Genomic DNA, 24,137 nt, shown 5'->3' with positions numbered 1-24,137 from the left:
AGCGGGATTCGAACCACCAACCTTCAAACCAGTGGATACCAAAGAGCTACTGCCGTCCTTGTATACTTTCAAAGATTCAAGCTGAATTAAAAAACTGCCGTCCTTGTATAAAAGCAATGCAATTTAATACACTTCCTGGACAAGCACGATTATGATATAAAGAAGCAGGATTTTTTTTAAATATACATCATCAATATTGGAAGACATTTATAGTTACCCCAATCTCATTCATATGTTCCAGAGGTCAGATAAGAAACCAGGACTTTACTGCGTACATTTCATTTTCATTCCATTTATCTTTATACAGGGAGAGTACAGTGACCCCCCTGTTAAAATACAGAACAATACAAACAAAAACAAAACAAATAACTGCACAGGTTCATTTCAAACATTAAAAACAGGAGCAGGTGTGATTATAAAAATGTATATCACCAGATTATTAAAGTGCAGTAGTGGCACCGATCCATCCAGTTTAGCATGTTCTTGAAATGTATTCCAGCAGAATGACCTAAAATTTCTTTTCCCGTTACAGTTCTAGTGCAGCCAGTTTTTAGACAAACACAATCATGAGAGCTTGTACTAAAAGTTCCCATATCAAAGTTCAACAAGCAACTGAGATATTCAGGCCGTCTATGAAGTGGTCCCTTATAAATACACTTTATGCAGTGTTGTTCTCTTCTGACAGATAGCGATGGCTAGCCTACTTTTTCATAGAGTGTACAGGGTTTTAAATTCATCGCCTCTTATGAAACGAAAGGCATGGAGAAAGAAGAGTATCTAAAGGTTTCAAAGTAGAGGTTGAAACCACTTTAACAGGATATTTGGTGAATATGGTTTCAAACTGCGAGCCCATATGGTAAGACATGGAGGAACGGACTTTAAAACCTAAGCTCAAAGATAAATGCAGTAACACAACAATCATAACGCACAAAGAGGCTGGAATAGCAATAGGAACCAACATATTAAAAAACTCTGAAATTAACACACAAAGAAACGTTTTGGCAATACTGGGATTCACTCTTTATAATTCATATGGCAACAATGAGAAAGTGGGACATTCTCCAAGTAGGGCAAGAGACAAAAGGATAACTGAAAGAGGAACAGGTGATCACCCCGTTCGTGTATAACTCAATTCAACGATATTATTTTAAATTTATGCAAGTTTATTATGTAAAACCCTATAACATTCATAATGCAGTTAACACACAACAGCCGGGTTCATTTTTTGTAACACATGTGCCTCAGCTTGTCGTCACTAAAGCCGTCAAACTGGCTTTCCACACGCGCTCAGACAAGGACGCCTAAGAAGAGAAGGAAGTGTGCAACGCTGAAGCTTTTTCAAATTTGATAGAAATCGATAATACAGTTACCAAAAAAAGTGCTTTACTACAATATCATGCACTGAAAAAAAAAAGTTTGGTACAAGTCCAACTTTTCAAAACAAAAAAATAAATGAGATGTCACCATTTTGACATTTATGTTCTTCAAATATACATAAACAGTTGCAGTAGACAGGGGCAGGTATGTGAGTGTGCCGCGGGCTAGCTCACTCCTGTATCAGCTCTGCCTCGCCTCCCTCAGCTTATTGAATTCTACTCTCCCAGTGGACGATCACTGATGGATGGGTAAACTACAGGTAGACTTATTGGAAAACACTGTTCAGTATTCTGCTGTTTCACTATAGTTGCATTTCAGTAAAAGAAAAACAACTTTTTTTGGGTTGTCACAATTTTCATAGAGCCTTGATTACGGAGTCTGAAAGTTCACACTTCACTGTGATTGGTTAAAGCCACTTGTTACTCACTCACACCTTATAGGAAGTGGGGACAAAATGGTATTGCAATTTCGCAGTAGCAAAATTGCCTCGATATTGTTGTGGTTTCTTTTTGATATTGAAAATGGCATGCATTTGTGCACAAAATAATAGTTTTGAGTTTGTGTCAGTAGAAAAAAAAATGCATATACCATGATCCTTTGCGCCACATGACCAGTCAGATCTGCAGTTTGAGCCAATAGGATTGTACTCTGGATGTGTTCCACACTCAACACAGCGACATGCAGATGGCAAAGAAAGGAGACTGGATAAAGAGGAAAGCTGAGCAGACACTGAATGCCCCCCATGATGCCCCCCATAATGCCCCTGCTGCTTTTAAAATACCAGACGCATTTTGGTTTAGCCAAGACCACAAGAGCTAAAGGAGAAAAAGAGACAAACAACAACGTGGTCTCTGCTGAGACACAGTATATGTATCCTCAGGAAATACAGGCATCATGAGGACTCCCTTGGCAAAATGACACTCAGAAAAGTTCCGCAAATTCATCAAAAATGAAGTCCAGCCCAGACTAAAAGACTTCAGCGCAACAGCACAGCCCTACAGCAGCACTGCCCTACAGCAGCACAGCCCTACAGCAGCACAGCCCTACAGCAGCACTGCCCTACAGCAGCACTGCCCTACAGCAGAATGCGTTCAGCCAAATTTAAATGTTGGGTCTCAGTGTGACTCTGAAGTGCTGTATGTTTGCAAAGTTTTCTCCCCGATAAAACCCACAATGTTGATGAAACGTTCTGCACCGATAAAGGTGCCTGTGCCCAAAGGCCGAGGAAGATGCTAACTATCGCAGAAAAAGTTGGACTGAGGGAAGGGAAGGTAGAAGTTACGCGGCTGTAGGGGGCGCCATTATGGAATAAATTAATCTTCGGTTCGTCACATGAAGAAGGAGGACAATAACAATGCAAAAAGGATTGTAACTGCAACAAGACCATCGTAAGGATGGAGTCTGCTTTAGTTTGTGGATCAGTGACTGCAGGAAAAAGAACAGTACGAGGCATTAAAGCGGAGCGGCGCCAAGACGAAGAGGCGCGGTCAGAGGAACAGTGAAATACACGTGAGTCACTATTAATCATTTCTTACATGTCCAACCTCGTAGGCCATTAAAATTGAATTTGTTACAGTATTTCTAAAAGCTGTCATTTTTATTTACAGTACAGTATAGTATTTGGTTTTGTTCTATAATATTGTGCTTATTTATTAAAATCTATGAAGGTTTGAACTTTGAGAGTGTTTAAACAAGAGAAATGTGAGAAAATGTTAATGCCTGTGTGAGAAAAGTGTATAAAGTGTGTGGTGAGGGGTTTAACAGCCTTAATATATAATAATTGTAAAAAATAAAGCTTTCTACTTCACGGATTTCGCCTATTGCGGGTTACTTTTGGAACGTATCCCTTGCTATAAACGAGGGAACACTATAATTGAAAAATGAAGACAAATAACTGGCTAATATGGCTGTTACATTATTATTGTAAGCATAAGCTCAATATCGTGAGCCCTTCTATAACACCATGCACATTCCCACAAAATCACAATAAATATCGTACCATGAGGTTTATACAGAAATAATTTGTTACATCTTTACACAGAAGATGACCAATAGGAGGAGTGGGTGGAAATGTCCATTTTTGAGCATAGAATCACAAGCACTGAATCACAAGAAAATGATATGACAAAAATAGCACAGTATCACAGAAATTGGGTCATAATCAGATTATTAGTCCTGCACAGACATACACACTCACACGTATTCACTACAGACAAACTAGCTGCACATATGAATGCAATAAGTGAAAGGGTCAAAATACAAAGAATACATAGTGGAGCGCAACTGCATGAACCCTCCAAATACCAAATTTTACATCTCCAAAAATACACCACAGCAGAGAGGGACTTGGCCTTATACAGTTACTAGTGTCTTCATCTAAATTGGCTGAGCTCATAGTAGCACAAGTACTTCACCTTGTGTCATCCATCGTACCAATTTCTCCGTCGCCTTGACAACCCTGCTCATTAAGCCGGGTGATGGGAACGCCACTCTAAATCAAGTCCATCCCTCTGTGGCCACTCATGTAGAGCAGGCAGCCAGATAGTGTCTACTGCAGTGTTTTCAGACACCTGCAAACTCACACTGCACACCAACAGAACCCTGGAGGACTACTTACAGAGTGCTTTTATGTCCAGTTCAAGCTTAGGTAAAACTTTTATCCACTTAAAATTATTTATGAGACTCGCATGTTATAAAAAATATATATAGTCTGTAGCTGATATGGTTGAAAAGATGGCACAGTCTGACCAGCAATCGCATCGCTGCCATGTGGAAAACACTTGAGTTTCGATGGTTTGGTTTGTTATGTTAAAACTGACAGACTGATGTGTTTGAATGCGCTTCTGATGCAAATGACGACTTGTGAGCAGAGTATTTCTTAACATTTACAAAAAAAATTATGCTCAAAGTGAATGAGTTGATGCTTATATATTTGCAAAAGAATAGACGTCTTCAACATACGGGCACCTCTTCTGAGTCCCGCCCATTTTTGGAGCCAAAGCATCCCGTTTCATTCAATGGCGGTAGATAAAACTGTCGGATCCTCTCTCTTTTTTGGCATAAATTATTGAGAACCATCATCAGAACCACAGGAAAGCAGCCGCTGTTTCTCACAGATGTATGAAATCACTGCCAACGGACTAAAGGGTTGTTTTAGAGAAAGTAACGGCTGATTAGCTCTAGCTTCCTTCTTGCCGGCTGAACAGCTCCACACAATGATGTCTTATGGAAAACAAGCTTGTTCATCAATTTAATCACTAGTTTCTTAATGACTAATAAATGATGTAAATATTCGACCATGCGTTGGATTATTGGATCCAAACTTAATACTGTTATTCCATGATTTTCGCAACTAGCACAACTGTAGCTTATGATAAACGAATCCACAGAAATGCATGTAACGTTGTTTAAACCACTAAACTATACAATGTAGAGTGCAAACATTACATTTAACTATATGAAATCCAACAAAATACTGGAGTTAACCTCAAGTTACATCCAAAAATAATAATACAAACTAAATGTTACAGGTAGAAAGGCTGTGTTTATTTTATGAGAAATACCAATAAAACCTAGCACATAGCTCACTTAACACACAAATCATACAGTTCAATAATTAATATTTTATGTATTTAAACTTTGATTACCAGGCCATTTAGCCTAAAACATGAGGATTAACGAGTGTTAGGATGCATGGATTTTCATATCAATGATTAGCACTGGGGTTTGGTCAGTCATTTAAAAGCATTTTCCCTCCTCTCTGAATTGTCTGAAGCCAAACCACAGGTCCTTTGCCCCCTTCTGTCCTTGACTACACAATAGAAATCACTAAATGTAGTGAACTTTTTGTTGGCACAGGAAGTGATGTGTGGCTGCATGACATCTGTTTTTATTAGCAGGAGTAGCTGGAAAGTTTTCACGCTAATCCAAAATTACGATACACCCTCAGTGTCTCCTAGCACCCCGTTCACAGGTATTCGGCTTTTTGACCCTCATGTAGACTGGGATCAGGAGTGGTCTGACCAGTTCAATGGGGTCATGAGACAAAACCTGGGTCAAAGGCATACTCAGATTGACCTGTGCATGTAAATGTAGAGGCTGACAGCTTCAAGGCCTGTCTGCACATGCTTGTGAACGTGTGAGTGCTTGAACTGTTTCTAGTTGTAGAATAAAAGCATTACATAAATATGATCAATTACAGCTAATAATGCACTTCCGACTATATGTCCTTGGGGCTTCATCAACACTTGTTTGACCTATATCACTGGCTTTATAACAATACAGTAACTAATCCTGCTAAGAGAACAAACTAAAAGAGAGAAAACAGGTAATACATGATAGTGAGTTATTATGAGGTGAGGAAAAAAACCTTTAATGGAATCTATTGAATAACTGAGATATTTTACACACCTCAGGGTGACTGAGTCAAGCGGTCTCTATGATAGTGCAAACAAATAAACAAAGGATGTGTGGGAGAGAAGGTTTTAAAAGGAACCAGCCTGGGAGCCGCTGGCCCTCTGACCCCTGCACTGCACTGCTGAGGGGGACAGGGAGGAGGGGGGAGCCGGAAGAGAGGGAGAGAGCGAGGATGAGCGGAGGACTGCTGAGCTGGGCTGCACCACCACTTCACAAGTCCCTTTACTCAGGGCTAAGCTCCCAGGCTCTTTCAGCAGCACACAAAGAGAAAGAGAAAGTGAAAGAGGATTATAAAAATGGGGATGTTTAAAGGGGAAAACGACTGGCATTGCTTTCTGTGGTTGGCATTCAGGTCAAAGGCAGTGGGCCTATTCAGCCGATGTGAGAGCCGCCCCACCTCCCTCCTCTTCACTCCTCAATACCACCGATTGCTATAGTTGTCCCTCTCTGGAAGAACAGACTGCTTCCCTTCTTTCTGCCAACGAGTGTGTTTGGAACGAGACTGAGGCACTGACAGCCTCTACCACTATACAAGTCAATTTCACAAATAAACAAGTTCATTACACTGAGCAACCAAGACTAAAACTAAAACTAACCCACATGCTGTTAAAGGACAAGTAATTGTCAGCTTGATGTGGATGAGTTTGGGGAGCCAATGTTTTAAATGCAAATGCTCATGTTCTAATATAAATAAGAGACATGGTATATTGAACCTTTTCCGATTGGTTTAAAAAGCTGAAGACAAACTTTTTATGCAATTAATTTCTGTATTTTAAATAAGTACGTCATCCACTAAGTCTTTCTAATATAAAGCTACACACAACCTACACAGGACGCCGTGCCCCAACTATGCACTTTGACTTTCATGTTCACACGCCTCTCGTTTTTTGGGTAAATGCTTAGCCCTCTTCTGACTGAGTGGAGGTGAAATTGTTAAGATTGTTTCCATGACAACAGTCGCTGGGTGGCCTGGTGAACACAGATGGGGAAGAATGTGACTTTATCCCCCCCCCCCCCATCCTTTGATTTCCAATATTTCTCTCCAAACCATCATCTGCCATTGTCTGAAAAAAGGTCAATAGATTGTGAAATATCCCACAAAAGGCATTGACAAATACAAAACAGAATTAGTGTAACTTGGGTTTTAAGGTTAAATTTTAAACATTTGTCAGGATCACGAAGAAAAACATCCACCCCCATTGCAGCAGCGTCATTCATTTTGCAGAAACAATGACAGGTCTTAATCTGGAAGACACTCATGAGGCAAGTTAGGGCTGGTCACACTGCAGATATATTGTGAAATATATAGGGATGATATGACATTTCAAATACTGCACTGTATAAAAGACACGTTTAAGCAGCCTTAGGTACATCACCAATTATATCGTCTACACAAAATGTCTCTTTAGATAATGATTTAGATTAAAATTTTAGGCCATATGGGTCAGTGCTATAATCCACTAGCAAACGGATACAATGAATGAAATATAAGAAACATTACCAACTTTGAACACAGAAAGAAACTATGTGGTTTTAGGTATTATTGGTTAGGGATGCACCGATCCGATACTAGCACCGGATAGCGATGCAGATACTGAAAAATTAGCTGGCTCTGGTATCGACTTCCAAATATCGATTCAGTTTATATCCTGGTTGGACATGTAAAGTGAGATAAGACTATTTTCAGGTCGTAGTTGGCCCAGAAAGTGTCAGAATGTTTAGATAAATAACAGCTACATCACACATTTGAATCAGTTTTGTCTTATCTTATTTTAGTTTAAAGGAAATAAATGCTGTTTTCAATCTCTGCACTGGTATGGGAAGGTGTAGAAATCAGTATCAGAACTGAAAAAGCTGGTCTGGTGCCTCCCTACTATTGTCATCTTATCTACGAGCTAAACAGCCACTACGGTGTCGCTCAGATACATTGGCAGCTCATTTACCGATTCGACGTTCCTACTTTCAAACGCTTCCTTCTCAAAATGATGCATTAAAGAGTACAAGTTGCATTATACAGCCTCTATAATTTTCTATGTACCATGTGATGTGTTTATCCCTTCCACAGCATGTTTTTGTGAATAAACAAGATATTTTTACCACCCTGTATGCGACCGTGTGCGCTCATGTCCCCTGGCACAACAACAAAAGCCAAACAAGAGTAAAGCGCTTTGAAGTACTCGCTCCTGCTGCTGTGATTCCTACTGAGGGACGTCTGCAAAACCCGAGGTGATGTTGTTTGACAAAGAAACAGTTCACCTCCAGGTCAAGCAACACAAATGACCAGAAGCTATAATTTCATATAATTTAAGTATCTGTATCGCGGTATAAACGTTAATTAGGTTTAATCCTGATTTTTCTTTGAAGCTGAAATCTTTGAATGGCATCAAAGTGCAACAGACTGAAACTATGTGAAATGTTGCCAAGTTGTGTTTTTTCTTTTTTGATTGACTGTCTCCCGTTTGCTCCAAGAAATCGCTGAGTTGACGACATTGTGAAGGAAGCTGCCAAAAGAACTTCAGAGAAACTTGCAAAATTTGACTTTGAGCAATACTCAAACTCTTATGACATGGAGACGCAGATGTTGCCAACAGATGCTACGCTGACATGAAAACGGCATTATCAACATGGAAACTTTGATTTGGTCCGTAGACAAGCACACCCCGGGCCTCCAACACAATAAACACAGTCCATTACTAATGCAGAAACCCAGCACACGCAGTAGATAGATTCTGTGGTGAAATTAGAACAAGGACAAACCAAACGCACTTGTAAAACCCAGATGTTCCCGACTGTCATGATATGATGCCAAAAATCAAAGCTGTGAAACGTAATTCTTGCCAATTACTCTTGATTAGTTAATAAATTCTGTGTTTACTTTGTCGTGAAGTGATTAAGAAATTCTAAAGTAGTATCAGACAAACTTTGTTGTTGAGGATGTACTGGCCAGGATGTTTGTGTTCTACGCAAATTACGACAAATTACCAGGGATGCACCAAGTTCCGATACAAATTTCGATACTACAGCTACTAAGTATATACCGATATCAACAGATACCAGTGCAGAGAGCAAAAACCATTCATTTTACATTCATTTCCTTTAAGCAAAAGACAAAACTGATCCAAATGTGTTATGTAGCTGTTATTTATCTTTGGAGAAACCGTAGAACAGCTTTGTGTAAATAAAAGTTCAAACATTGAGACTTTCTGAGCCAACTGCAATCAGTAAATAGTGTGATTACATTGATTTATATGTCAAACCAGGATATCAACTGAACCGATACTTGGAAGCAGATATTCGATCTAGGAAATTGTTCAGTATCCCAGTGTCTGATCAGTACATCCGTACAAATTACATGTTAAAATCTGAAAAAAAATGCTGACAGAGGCCAAACTGGAATGGCTGGATGTCAGAGTTCCAGACCTGCTTCTCATGAGGGATGCATCTGGTCTGCAGTAAACAACATCCTTCAGCCAACCCCCCTCAACACAAAGTAAAATAAAAGTGTTTTGGAATCCCAGTTAGAGATAGGCAGGTGTTTGCTGTAAATCACCTCTTTGGCCTATAAACCCTCTCTTAACCTCACCAGCCTGACAGCTCATTCCCTGGACCGCTCAATTCTTGGAGTACATTTGAAAAAAAAAAGTTCAGTTTCAGCTTTAGTACACTGAGATACGAGTTAGAATTACTAATAAAGACCACGATGAACAAAAAGGGTGGTATTCTATGAAGTGCACTGGAATAGATCTGAAATAACAGCTTAAAGCAGCACATGGCAGGCAGAGCGTTTCACGTAATGAAGCAACAGGGGAGAGGAACTACTAGCCCCGATTCTGTGAATCTGCACAGGATTCATGGGAAAAACGCACACTTGGTTGTGAAGTACTACAAACAGCCCTAGAGGTATCACAAATGGGGATGAGATGAGGCACAAGGCGAGACGAGACAAGGTTTTCACACAGTATAATACAATAATTGTGTAGATCAGTTGACAGTTTTTCTTTTTCTGTCACTGAAGAAAAGCTTAACCCTTTATCCAACCCAAATGTAAAAACGTGAAAGTGATATTAGGTCATTTTCTCACAAAATAATATGGCACAAATCACAAATAAAAGAAATACATGAACTTTGAAGGGAAAGACAAAGGGAAGATTGAAACGTAAAAATAAAAAAATGATAGATCTCTCACTCAGTTGTATTACCATGTTCTTATGGTGCAATAGTTATGTCAGTACATAACCTATTGATAGACTAATCTTAACAGAATTGGGTACAAATATTGAGGTTCTAAAGTATTGATTCCAAAGTTAATTATTTACCATGTACTTCCAATGATAAGGATTATATCTGGAAAAATTGCAGCCATAAAATGCATTTTATGGCAGCAATAAAGATAAACTTTCTATCAGTGGCACTTCCAGGCAAGCTACATATGATTTTAAATAGTTCAGAAAAGTTGTCCTAAAAAATAAAAGTTGTCTCATATAAAAATGCAGTAATGATGCTCTTCCTCTGGTGTATGAGATAAACTTACATTAACTGTATCTTCGCTCTGCCCATTACTCGTACCTTCTTCACTACACTCCCTCCTCAGCCTCTGCCCCTGATATATGAATTATTCCCTTTGATGAGGCCCTCGCTCTGGGCTTCTGAAACAGACCCTGATGGAGACAGGCACTGCGGTTAGACTTCTGCAACAATGGCATGCCCACCTGATGAGCTCACAGCGTTAAGTCAGATGTGTGCAACGCCTGAAGAAAACATCACAGAAGCTTACGGTTGAGGAAAATGGTAACGCCGATTAGAAGTGGGAGATGCACAGAAAAAGGATAAGATCACAAAGGTTGTTTTGGAGTTGTGCAAAATTAGAATATCAAATATATGATCTACAATTATAATTATCAAAAAAGGAGGTAGAATTGTTGAGTGTAATTTCCTGAACAGCGCTATCAAGTCAGTCAAGTTCCTTCTTTTGTGGTTAATTTTAATTGTCCTAGACTTGAACCTCAATCAAAACATTTACATTTTAGCACATTCCTGATACGTCTTTAAAATATTCGCTAAATATCCTTATCAAGAAGGAAATAAACATCATCCGGTTCACTCCTAATGCAGAAAGTCACAAAAACACAAAATCACATACATACACATTAAATATGGTTAGAAGTGGGAGAATTAGGCATGCACCGATTTGATACTGAAACATTTTCTGTATCAGATATAGATGTATGATTAATGTAATAAGACCCTTTACAAGTCAAAGTCGGCCCTGAAAGTCTCATGTTTGAACTTTTATTTATACAAAGTTGTTCTGTAATTACTTCATAAAAATAACAGCTACATCACACATTTGGATCAGTTCTGTCCATTTTTGTTTGAAGAAAATAAATGCTGTTGTCAGTCTCTGTCAGTTTTCATTTAAATCTATAGTATCGGAAATGGTACCGGAACTGAAAAAGCAGCATCAGCACATCCCACTGGAGAATTCAAGCAGATAGGCGAGGTGTGTAATCCCTGGCATGCCATGTAAGTGATTGGATGTTATAGCTTCTCAAATCCGTCCCTCATTGAGATATAGTCAATTCCACTAGATGCATGTCTTCAGCAAGTGATTAAGCAGGCTGAGCGTAGGAGCGCTAACGACTCTGCCAAAGTGAACCAAAATCCTTATTAAAATTTGCTGCGAGTATTGTCCCCTTTGTAAAATTATAAATGATTAGCTGAAGCTGAAAATTACAATATTTTTGCTCTGACTTGCATCACCACAAGAACCAGATCAACACTGACCAAAAATATCATTGTTTCTCGGGGCTGAGCAGTTTCAGTATCACACGCCTGCAGTTTGGCATTCAGTCACGCTTTTACAATTTATGATGCAACTCAAGAAATTTAGGAAGAATAGAGTTTATTTTTATTCGAAAGAGGAAGATAGAGCTGTGATTATTTATGGATTTTCAGGAATTTTCCATTGCAGCTCTTTTCCAGAAAGAGGACAAAACAATCTATATTTGAATCAGGATTTAGAGAAGATCATGGGAACAGTTTGTAAGGAGCACGGGTCCTGCCTCCAGAGAGTTCATTTGTCCGTGTTACATGATGTTATAGTGACATTATGAACATAACACTACCACAGACACTTTTGGCATCTGTTAAAGTAGAATTTGTAAATGGTATTGTGGTATACAGAGAAATAATAATGTTACTTTAACATTTTTGGTTCATTTCAAATCTGTCTTACAAACTAAAATCATATCCAAAACTGAAAATTGCTACTGAGCAGAGGGGAACTCATCACAGAAGGCCCAAACATTTAATTATATTATAAATATTATTAAATTGCACAAAATCTCTAAATAAAACCATATTTTTAAGGCTATATTTCTACATTTCATAAATGTGAGTGATGTCTTGCTATCAGAAAACTACTGTGTCCAATCAGATTTGTTGTTGTTTTGGTGTTGCAGCTTTGAGGCAGAGGTCGCCCTCATACAACAGTGAGCGTGCCAAGACAAACTGCAGAGGGCAAATGAGAGGACACAGAGAGAAAGAGAAGAGGGGAGAGAGTAAAAGAGGAGAGGAGAGCGAGAAAGAAGAGAGGAGGGAGAAAGTGGAGAGGAGAGAGAAAGTGGAGAGAAGAGAGAGGGGTCTGTAGCCCAATAGCGCCTGTGTGCAGTCGTCATCCCTCCAGAGAGCCCCACGGAGCTATACATCTCATAAATAAAGCAGGGTTTCCTCCGGGTGAGGCACTGAGTTTGTGTGTGTTGGGGTGTGTGTGTGTGGGGGTGTGTGTGTGAGTGTGGGGGGGTGTGTGTGTGTGTATAGAGTGAAAGACACAGGGCACAAATGGATTAGACAAAGCCTATCATGTTGCTCCATTCAGCAAACCAATTAACAATACAGAGGAGAGGGGCAAATAAGTGAGGATGTGGAATCACTGTAGAAACTCAAAGAAGGGTGCAGACGAGGGATGCACCGATACGATACTAAAAAAATCGATACTGAAAAATTTGCTGTATTGGATATTGGCATCCAAATATTGATTCAGTCGATATCCTGGTTGGACATATACACTTATGTAATAAAACTATTTACTGGTCATAGCTGGTGCAGAAAGTCTCAGAATGTTTGATTTATTATTTATAAAAAGCTGTTCTGTAGTTACTTAAGAGATAAATAACAGTTACATAACACATTCTGAGCAGTTTTATCTTAGTTTAATGGAAATAAATGTTTAATGTTGTTTTCATTCTCTCACTGGTATCGGTTGATATCGAGAATTGGCAGATACCTAAAGCTATGATATCGGAACTGAAAATGGTTGGATCAGTGCATCTCTAGTGCTGACTGGATGATGTTTATGGACTAAATGTAGTGGTTTCTGAGTAGTTTTTAATTTGCTTTTTTATCTATATTTTTTGCAGAGGAAGAAGTACTGGACGTACCATCATGGGAGGACAAGCCCCTACACGGGATGTACCACTCAGGTCTGAAGTACAGCATACTGCCAAACTGGTTACAAAGTGGCTTAAGGATAACAAAGTCAATATTTTGGAGTGGCCATCACAAAGCCTTGATCTCAAGCCTGTTGAAAATGTATGGGCAGATCTGAAAAGGCATGTGCGAGCGAGGCGGCCTACAAATCTGGCTCAGTTACACCAGTTCTGTCAGGAGGAATGGGCCAAAATTCCTGTGATTTAAGCTTGTGGAAGGATATCCAAAATGTTTGATCCAAGCCAGACAGTTTAACGGCAATGGTACCAAATACTAATGTACGTAGACTTTTTACTTTGAAGAAAGTAATGACAAATGGTCTAAACAATCCTCTCATTATTCTGGTATTTAGGAAATAAAATACATTTTCCTGTTTTAGGTCAATTAGGACTAATAAAATTATGTCTGATTTCGTGTCTGACAGTGAGGAAAAAAGCGTGTCTTTTTTTTCTTCTGTTTTCAACTGTAGCTATAGATATATAGACAAATATATAGAGGATAGTCACAATGATGGACATAAAGAGTTGTAGAAAATAATGGTGATATGAATTAAGCATAAAATAACTGATAATAATTTACTCATAATCCAGCAGCCCAGTAGACAAATTGCTCAAGCCATTCAGACACTAACTGACTTAAAACATATTGACTTAATGTCTTCACAGGTGCCACTAGATCTCATACAGTAAACAAACGTACATTTGCATACAGCCCGGTTCACTGCACTGATTCATGCAGATTGGGTTATGAATTCTCAGTTACACAGAGCCAGACGGTCCAGATGGCTGTGACTCATTTTGACAGAAGTTCAGCAAAACTGTCACGTGTCCACTCACTGATGAACAGATTTTGTATATGGATTAAAGCAGTAATTCTACTGCAGCCCATGGGTATGAAAGGATAGGGACTAATGACGCATGACAATAATATCAAGTCGAAGCTCAGGCATTAAAACATGGAGATCAATGTTTACTTACATGTTCAATGGCTTTTTGTGCTGCAATAGCTGCTGTAAGATAAGAAAAATATCTTTATTGCTAAAAATATCATAACAATAAAACAGGAATTTAGAGAGGCACTGATCCAGTAAGATTAAGAGCAACTGAACAGAAATTTCGATGTTCACACACTGCATAAATTCCTGTAAATATGTATAAAACCTGCCAGCTGCTGCTCAAATATGCCAGTTAGCCTCATCCTGGACAGTATTCTGGATATGGCTTTTAATGTGCTCAGAGAAATCACGATACTCATATCTTCGTGTACATGACAAATCCGAGTATCCTGGATATTTAGAGTGGTAACTATGGCAACCACGGCACAGTTAAACATGTAGAAACTTTGTTAACTGTTGTTTTGAAAAGTACTACACAAATAACTTGTATTATTATGTTAGCAAAAAGCTTTACAGTGCCAAAAATAGTCATTCCCCCACAATAAAGCACGAAACACATTTAACACATTAAAGCAATACTACAAGATATGATCAATCAAAGGCTTGACAGAATAAATATATTTTGTCTCAGTACTTTTAAAACCATTTTTCAGAGCTCATGGAGCAGTGAGTTCCATAGATGGTGGCAAGAACCAAAAAGGCACAGTCCTCTCTGGTGGCGAGTTTGGTCCTAGGCCCCATTAGACAGGATTCCTCACCAGAGCAAAGTGCATGAGCTGGAACATATGGTGTAAGGAGATCACTTTATTACCCTGGTGCCAAGTCATTTAAAACCTTAAATGTTAAAATCAGGATTTTAAAATCAATATGTTGCTTGTCCAGTAGCCAGTGAAAGGCAGCCAGAACTGGGGTAACATGGCCATATCTATATGGACCTTTAATAGTCTAGATGCTGGATTTTGCACAAGTCGATGACGATAAAGAATAGTTTTGTTTGAGATGCAGAGATAAAAATGGCTTGATTTTATAAATGTATTTGCACATTACTATTTATTTGATCCTTAAAACTCAAACAAAATGCCACAATTTCTAGCATTCTGTGTGATGTTATTTATCAGGTTATCAAACGCTGGATTGAACTGATTTCTAAAATCAAGGGAAGCAATTGGAATTACTACTTTTTAAAATCATTAATCTTAAAAAAAAAAAAAAAAAGTACAGCCAACCAATTTTTGATTTGTTTAAAACTTTACAAGACTACTGTGAAAGGACGGTACAGCTGGTGTCATCAGCATAATGATGATGAGAATAAGTCCAGAGGACTACTTAAGGACAGAACCTTGCAGCAGTCCATATTTTAGCTCAGCCGTGAAGTTAAAGTTGTAAATGGAGGCAGAAAATGTTCTATCTGAAATACAAGTTTTCAAATGCTGCAGCCCCGACCCCCTTATCCCTCCCCAAGACTTTAATCATTCTAACAGAATGCCATGATCTATTGTTTTGATGCTGCACTTAAATCTAAGAGGATTAAAAGAAGCGACATTGTCAGCTAGGAGCAGTAGGACATGGGTAACTTTTGGCTTATCAACAAGACATACATAAAAGGAACAAAATATACAATCAAATAAGAACATGAAGGGCTTATTAACAGTTAAAAAATACAATAGAGTCCCACAGCATGAGTTAGTTTGGGAGCAGCACAGAGAGCCACAGAAAAGAGTATGATGCTAAACTTTATTTTTAAAGAAGTTGGAGAAGTTTGAGCCGTTTTGGGAAAATTGCTGTTCCCACCTTGTTTGTTACTTCAGTTTAAACATCAAGAAACTTCAAATCAGGTATCGCGTCTTCATACCACAGTTTCCGATAACAGATATACTGGCATATCCAAGATACTGACATCAGGATACTGCGTCTACATGGACACAAACAAAACCAAGATCCAGAAAAAAAACTAAACAAAAAAACAGTCATAACCAGGATACTCAAGCACGTGTAAAAGCACTCATGACTTCTACAAACACATTCTGAACGGCATGCGATTGTTTTATTTCAACAGTTCACATACATGTCCTCTCTCAAAAGTTTAAAATGTGCACTTGGAACACAACACATTAAAACATAAATTGCAAATCTAATCTGTGTGATCCCTCAGTCGTCCAGGTATGATCCATAGCAAAAGAAAAATTATATTCTGTAAACCTGACAAAAATGTTTTGCTGCTCATCCAAGAGACTTCTTCAGTTCTGGTCAGATTGCTGATGGACACTGTCTTATATCTATCTGACGGGAGGCGCCAACTACACTGAAACTAACACACCTAGCTAACAAACAGAAAGTGTTAAATAGGTGCGTTTCATAGTCATGATAATTACTATATCAACTTATTGTTCAATATATGCAAGTTGGAACAATATTTCTTTCAGCGTCAATATTTATCATGTGTACTTTTTCTTTGCACCACTTGGAAATGTTTTGTTATTTTTTGGCTAGATGATAAGATTTAAGCTGTAAAAGGTTGAATTACAACTTCTATGACTCATTACAGATGCAAACTAAGTACTAAAGTGTTTCATTCTGCTGTGTATTTATTGCAGCTCATGATTTTTTTTAATTTTTTTTTAACAATAACGGAGATTTAGAATAGTTTTTGTGGTCTAAAACTGCTCTTGAGTTTTAGTGTCAGTGCCATAAATTAGTTTCAGTATTATCGTTTATCGTCTATATTTACTTCTGCGCTATATCAAACTTCAAAATATGTTATTGTGACAGGCCTAGTGTAAATTGAATGAGTGGCAAAAATGTCTTCAATTCTGTCAGATGGTGAAAAAGTTTTAGAGTGAATTTTTCTTTTGTTCTAATCACAATGCACAGTCAGAATCTAAAATATCTATGAAATATTTGTCCTATGTACATTCAAAACCACCACCGATGTTGACCAAGCTTACAGCCTTTACACCAACAAGGAGTTTGACTTAAGTCTCAATCAAACACGTCTCTGCCCTCCTGTCCCGTCTCTTCATATGGGACTCTTGTGGTAGCAGGTTTTCACTGGAACTGAATTCCATTTGTGTGATGGTGCCCGCAGAGCAAGCCTCAGCGCACACACTCACACCAACTGAACCGCCCCAGGAAGATCCCACTCTCCATTTCCATAATCCTGCACATTTCTCAATTATCAGAGGGAAATTGTTTTGCAAGTCCTTTTAATCCTCCATGGTTTGAGGCATATTCATTATGCATTTGTCTCAAGGTTGTAACGATCAGGGAAGTAGTACTACGCAGAGAAGAACAACCTGCTAAAAAGACACCAATTTGGCCTAAATAACTTCTTAGCACAAAAGGAGTGATAGATTGGGTAGAAAATTTGTGCCTTGTCTATATGTGATTTCTAGAATATTCAAAACCGACGATATTGTGGGGTATACCTGGACAAGCCAAGCCATTGTTTCTTTGTAAATGAATCGAAGACACAACTGGAAAATGTCCAACTCATTAAATAAATTGGAGCATAATGGGCCATGAAACAATGTACACCTGATGACACAAATATCCTCTCAGCTCTTGGGGTCTCATTTCTAAACTGTAGGTAGTAATCTGACAAAAAATATGGACAAAACATAAACTCTTAGACTCCGTCCATTTCTCTCCTCATTAACACTTGGTATCATTCAGGTTAAAAAGAGATTTTGCTGTGGAAACATGTGCGCCATGTTTGTACAAATGCTTTAGAGGCCCTCAATCTGCTACTTTCACATCAACCACACACATTGGTTTAATAATAATAAAATAAACATCAATCTTTATCTTTACCAAGGGGTGTCGTCCTATGGCAACGGGCCAGAACTCATTTGATATGACATGGGATATTTGGTATCACACAGGATATCTGACTACCAAGTTTAATATTGCAAACCACCACCAAATAGTCGTTCCATTTAGTCATTCAGAAGGCTGCATTTAACACAGCTGTGACAGAGCCATCATATCTTTAATAATAATGTTAGGTGTGTATCACAATGCACCGTGAAGTCATTGCTTTGAAGTGGTAGTGTTAATTAAATTCGCCAAAAAAACATTGGCCTTCATTTGGTCCCTGGGCCATAGGTTGGACATCCATTATAATGGGATTCGATGTGCCCTACTTAAAATCATACAGTGTTACGTTTATACACACATCCGCAGAAAATGTCCCCAACTCGGGCTTTGTTGACCCCCTGGTTCAAGGAAGAGACATTGTACCATTGTACTCTTCCAGTGCAAGTCAGTGTCATATTCCTCCAGTGGCACCAAAACAATATTTGTTCAGTTAGTGTTCAGTTCAGACTAAGTTAAAAAAAAGACAGATAAGGAATGAAGATTAAAAAAAGAAAGCTCATCAAAACTGTTTATAGATCCTCTGCATCCCCGTTCCTTAACAACAAACTTCAAATCCCTTCATTACATTGGTAAATGCCATCTTTAGTGAGCTTTTGTGTTCCCCGGGGCCTTAGCAGTGGTATAACCCTGATTGGATCCTCAGAATAACAATGGAGCAGCTCTTATCTTGGTACAGTGATGATCCCTGGAGTATTGTTCCCTGCTCCTGACCACTGATTGGTTTCTCTTTGCAGCAGAGATTAGGTTTACAGAGCATTCATAAAAATACACTTTGACATAGATGCTATTCCTGTATGCATGAACTCCGGTAAGGCCTGATTCTAAGCATAAAGTGGTTGGATTTTTAGTAGGCCAAATAAAATATGTTGCTTCAGGTCAATGTAAGTGGAATTTGTCCTAAATAGGTAAACATAGAAATGATTTATTGATATCAAAATTAAATACAGAGCATAAATCTTTTATGGCCACATAAATAAATCACAACATACAGAGAAACACAGCTTAAGAGGCATTTAGGCTATGTATCAGGTCACTGGATATCAGGATGTGCTGTATTTTTAAAGGGGACATATTGTGCAAAATCTACTTTTTAACCCGTTCCCTCATCATTATCTTGCTCAAAGTTATATTAGAGCTTGAGTATTGTCCTGTATTTGAGGCTTGTGTGCTCAGAAAGTTTTCGCCTAGCCCCTATGTCCAAGTCAACATATAAATCACTACACAACAGAGGGAGAGACTTCACTTTGGGCGTATGTCTAAGCATGAAACTGCTATTTCAGTCGCACGACCCTGTTGAGATTGGCCTAGAACGGAAACAGGGGATTGATTAGGAATTCAATGAATAAATATTGAAATACACTGGAAGATTTTATAATCTCCGTTTCAAAGTTTCATTGTTGTTGAACTGAATCTTGTCCTAGAAATGTGTGTTACCATGGAGTCCCTGAGAGAGGGCGTGTCCCAGGAAAAGGTGTGCCATGGCTTACCTGCTTGTGATTTATGCAATAGGTTATCGAAGTGTGAAATAGCTAGGGAGTCGAAGAAGATGAATTCTTTCCTCCTGTGTAATTTACAGCTGTTAGGGTAATGGACTATGAGGGTAAATTTGTCCACCATATAAAAAAAATGAAACTGAGGCTGCAGTTACTCACAAGTGCCACTAGACTCAGTGACAAGCTCAGCATGTGGCACTAGTCTCCAGTTTACGCATAGATATAACTGCGTCCTTCTTTGTGGATAATTTGGGCTCTTTACACACATCATCATAGAGGGGGGAAAATCAATAGGTTCACCTAAGAAAGAGTCAGAAACCATCACATTACTACGCTATATCCCAGTGAAACGTTTGGCAAAGGCACACAGGAATGGAGTAGCCTACGGTAGGACCTGCCACAGCCTAGAAAACAGGCCTTCAAACACAAGCCAAGTCTAAATCGACAAATGAACAAAATATCTTGAATCAATCACTTCCTGTTTTAAAATTTCATTGATTGTGAGAGCGCTAAGCACCAGGCACAAAGGCCACCCGAGGTTTGCGCTCACTCCACTGTGCCACACTGGAGTGGACAAAGAGCCAGCGACAAACGGAGAAAGTGGGACGAGCACGCCACCGTATCACTCCCAACTTTTACGACTGTTTGTAAATGTAAAAGTTTGGACAAACCAAACCGACACAGCAGAACGTGGCCTGCGTCGTTTAGTAAAGTAGAGCAGTCCAGCGGAGCAAGTTGCACGGCTCATTTACGGTCAGAGCTTACCTTAGTGTTCACTCCACTGAGAATGTGCGAGAGGCGACACTCACAAACAGAAACCCTCGGAGCGCACGAGCTGAGCAGGTCCAACAAATAAAATGTTTTAAATCCACATCCACATTCAGGCGTTTACAAATGTCTTTTTAAACGTGGACGGGCCATAAAGAGTCGACCTATCCTCGCTTGTTTTTCTGTCTCAGGCAGGCTGCCTCCACCTCAATCACTTCTGTCAATTGTCACAAAGGAGCAGCGCAGCGCCGCGGCGCACTTTCACAATAAAACCTCAATGAGTTCTTATGAGTCAAGTCTTTCACAGGGGCCTATTGATTTGCATTTTTCAGCCTGACAAGATAGAGTTGTGTAAGCTGACATGATCATCTTGTAATAAGAAAAAGGCCGACAGCTGCAGGTATGTGGACTGCTTGACTTGTATAAGGTCCAGGCCAGGCTTATAGTGGAAAAATATGTTCTGGAGCAAATGTTCTAGTAAAGTAGTTAAAATGTTGAATATTTGAATATAGTGAACTATAGTGACATTTTAAAAGGTTAAAGACAGAAATTAATCATAAGTTTAAGTAAGAGGCATTGTTTCCAACCTCTGGCTTTTTTTTTTTTTTTTTTTTGTACTGCAGAATAAGTCGTCTCACAGATGGAATTCAATAAGGAAAATGTATTTCAATAAATTGTTACAAAGCTGTAAGTGTCCCATGTGAAAAGTAATAGTAAATCCCTCCCAGTCAGGTCTAACACAATGAGATAAGAGTTAGTCACAATATTGGCCTACTTCTTTTAAAACGTTGTCTATGGAACCACAAAATAGACACTCAGGGTGTGAGACAAAACTAAGAGTCGTCTTTCGAACAAAAATGGTTGGGAACCACTGGTCTTGACCAGTTGTATATGTGGTCTCCTCCTCCTCCTCCTCCTCATCCTCATCATCATCATCACCGTCATCATCGTCATCATCATCACCATCATCATCACCATCATCTTCACCACCATCATCATCGTCATCATCATCATTGTCATCATCATCATCACCATCATTATCGTCATCATCATCACCATCATTTTCGTCGTCATTGTCATCATCATCATCATCACCGTCATCATCGTCGTCATCATCACCATCATCATCACCATCATCTTCACACCATCATCATCGTCATCATCATCATCACCATCATCATCGTCATCATCATCACCATCATCTTCGTCGTCATTATCATCATCACCATCATCATCACCATCATCTTCGTCGTCATTATTATCATCATCACCATCATCATCACCATCATCACCATCATCATCACCATAATCTTCGTCGTCATCATCATCACCATCATCGTCACCATCATCATCAACAACATTATCTTATCTTAACTTCTTCTTCTTCTTCTTCTTCTTCTTCTTCTTCTTCTTCTTCTTCTTCTTCTTCTTCTTCTTCTTCTTCTTCTTCTTCTTCTTCTTCTTCTTCTTCTTCTCTTCTTGTCTGGGACGATGTTCTGACATGTTTCTTCATGTTTCTTTACTGGTGACAGTGATTGTTGCACTAGTGGTGTTTGGATTATGATCACTACTATCAGCACTAAACCAGAAGTTTAATATTTAAATGTTATAATCCAGTCAGTTGGGCCGTTGAGTCTGTTATATTCGGTGTTCGACATCTATCGTCAGTTTTTCTTGATTTGGCGATCGCTTGACTTACAGGTTTATTTTGAAAGTAAACTTCCGCAGTGGCCTGTTGTTTGGGGGCAACTTGATGGTCCGTACCCCCCTCCATGACGTCAGCAGCACCGGGACGAGTTCAGGACAACGCAGTGGAAACCCACACGCTGCTGCTGCTGCTGCCTGGAGTGTGTCGCCCCTCACTGACCACAATGAGGACAGAAGGAAGTGTTGTAGTTGTTTTTTTTTTTTTATCTGTCTCTTGGATCAGTATGAGTAGAGACAACCTTTGACCTTTGACTCAGCAATAGCCTTGGCAAAATATATAGTTCAGTCACTGAAAACTTCACATCACTTGAGCTGCCCTTCACGTACGGCCAGGACTAAAACAGCGCTATTACTGAAGCCTGGATGACCCTGGGACTGGTGAAAGAGTAAAACAGAACCAAGACCAGACCCAGAATCACTTTAACTTACCCTAATTATCTTTATCTCCATGGATTATTTCTTAATTACTGAATCTACATCTATTTCAAACATAAGACCTGATGGCTATAGCCTGACTCGAAACATAAATTTGAAAAGAAACTAAGTTATTAAAGTGCAACGTTTAATAAAAGCAAAATGCAATGGAATAGTTTGAATAGGGGACTTACAGCACCCCCCTGTGTCGGGACGTTGTTACTACACTAGTATTCTGTAACACATGTTTACATTCCATACATACAGATGTCTACACATAATGAGAGAGAGAACAAAAAAAGTTTGAACCACATGAAGAACATTATTTAATTGTACAGTGGCGAAACAACAGTTTATTTTTTTGACACAAGGGGGCAGAGCATCCATGTTGGAGGCAGGCTGAAGCAGAGGCCTACAGTGAGATAACTCCAATGATCAGATAACCCTCTAATTAGATGTGTTTCTTGGTGTGTGTTTAGAGAAACTGAATATCCAAAATGTGTCAGGTAATAAATGCCATTTTAATAATAACAATTGTCTATAATTTGATATATATTTAGTCAAACTGCACAAGTTGAATGAATGAATATCTGAGTTGAATGTTCATCACATGCGGTTACTTCAAACCACTACTCTTACATACCTATGCTAATACGAACTGAACTTTTTACCTATGTGTGGACAATGACTAACATTCTGTATAGATGAATTCAATTAGGGGGCGTTTAGAAAGGTCCATTTGTTGAAGTGATGAAGGCTGTTCTATCAACTGACTGCACAATAACTGGAAAAACCTGAGCCACATGCGAGTGATTAGCTGTAGATATTGAATTACATTTTTTTTGTTTTGATTAATTTCTTGTCATTCATTTAATTTAGTGGAATCTTGTCTCTGTTGAAGAGGAAACATTAAGTAACAGCAGAGTAAATATAGCTGTAGATTCATCAGAGTTAGTAGTAGCACTGTTTTCCCATTAATAATAGTCAAATAAACATCTATTTTTATTATTATTATTATTATTCACAAACAAGAAACAGAACACAAAAAACAACAAAAACAGTGAGTTGCAACATTAAACGATTAAACATAAGAAGACGTTTAGATGTTTTTCTCAAGCTGTGGTACAAGTGTCACTGGTGATACTTGAGCTCCTTCAGGTGGTACTAGGAAAGTTCTTCAGTTTGTGGGTTTGCCTAATTTAGAATTAATTATATCATTTTTTTGTTTCTTGTTAATTTATTTTTTAGAAGTACAGTGACGTAGTCCTTTAGACCTGGTTTAGCCCTAGATTTGACTTAGAATAGTCCTGTCACCTGATTTAGATGTGGTAGTACTTGGAAAGCTAAATCTTTTCTATGATTGGTTTAAAAAGTTTGGGAGGCAGTGGTTTAGACAGTAGTAGATGTAATTCAATACAAACAAAACCTTCCCACTGTTCAGACATAACCCGACCCACAATCACCTTCTCCAACCAATCAAACCTAAGTATGTTAATTAATTGAATAATTAATTTATGTTCACTCAATTATTTGACTGGATTTTCTGGGGCAATGTTTTCCTTTAAATCATTATTTACAATTCTTTTGCAGAACAGATTTTGAGTTCTTCTTTCTCTCAGTAAATTCTACGCAAAGTGACAGCATTAGAACTATCATAACCCAGATATTTTCCATATTCAGACCTGCCATGTCCCACCACACAC

General features: G+C 38.7%; 1 protein-coding gene across 1 annotated transcript in view; it reads right to left on the bottom strand.

The window, feature by feature from the left end:
- Nucleotides 1–20,552, bottom strand: part of nck2a (NCK adaptor protein 2a) — a 35,538-nt gene extending 14,986 nt beyond the window's left edge. The window contains exon 1 of the mRNA XM_033986572.2: nucleotides 20,311–20,552. The gene's annotated coding sequence lies outside the window, so the exon portion shown is untranslated. The remainder of the gene's footprint in view (nucleotides 1–20,310) is intronic.
- Nucleotides 20,553–24,137: the final 3,585 nt, after the last annotated feature.

This window comes from Periophthalmus magnuspinnatus, chromosome 21 (genome assembly GCF_009829125.3).
Source record: "Periophthalmus magnuspinnatus isolate fPerMag1 chromosome 21, fPerMag1.2.pri, whole genome shotgun sequence".
Taxonomy (NCBI): Eukaryota; Metazoa; Chordata; class Actinopteri; order Gobiiformes; family Gobiidae; genus Periophthalmus; species Periophthalmus magnuspinnatus.
The sequence above is the reverse complement of the archived record's forward strand: the minus strand, read 5'-3'. Positions and strand labels throughout refer to the sequence as shown.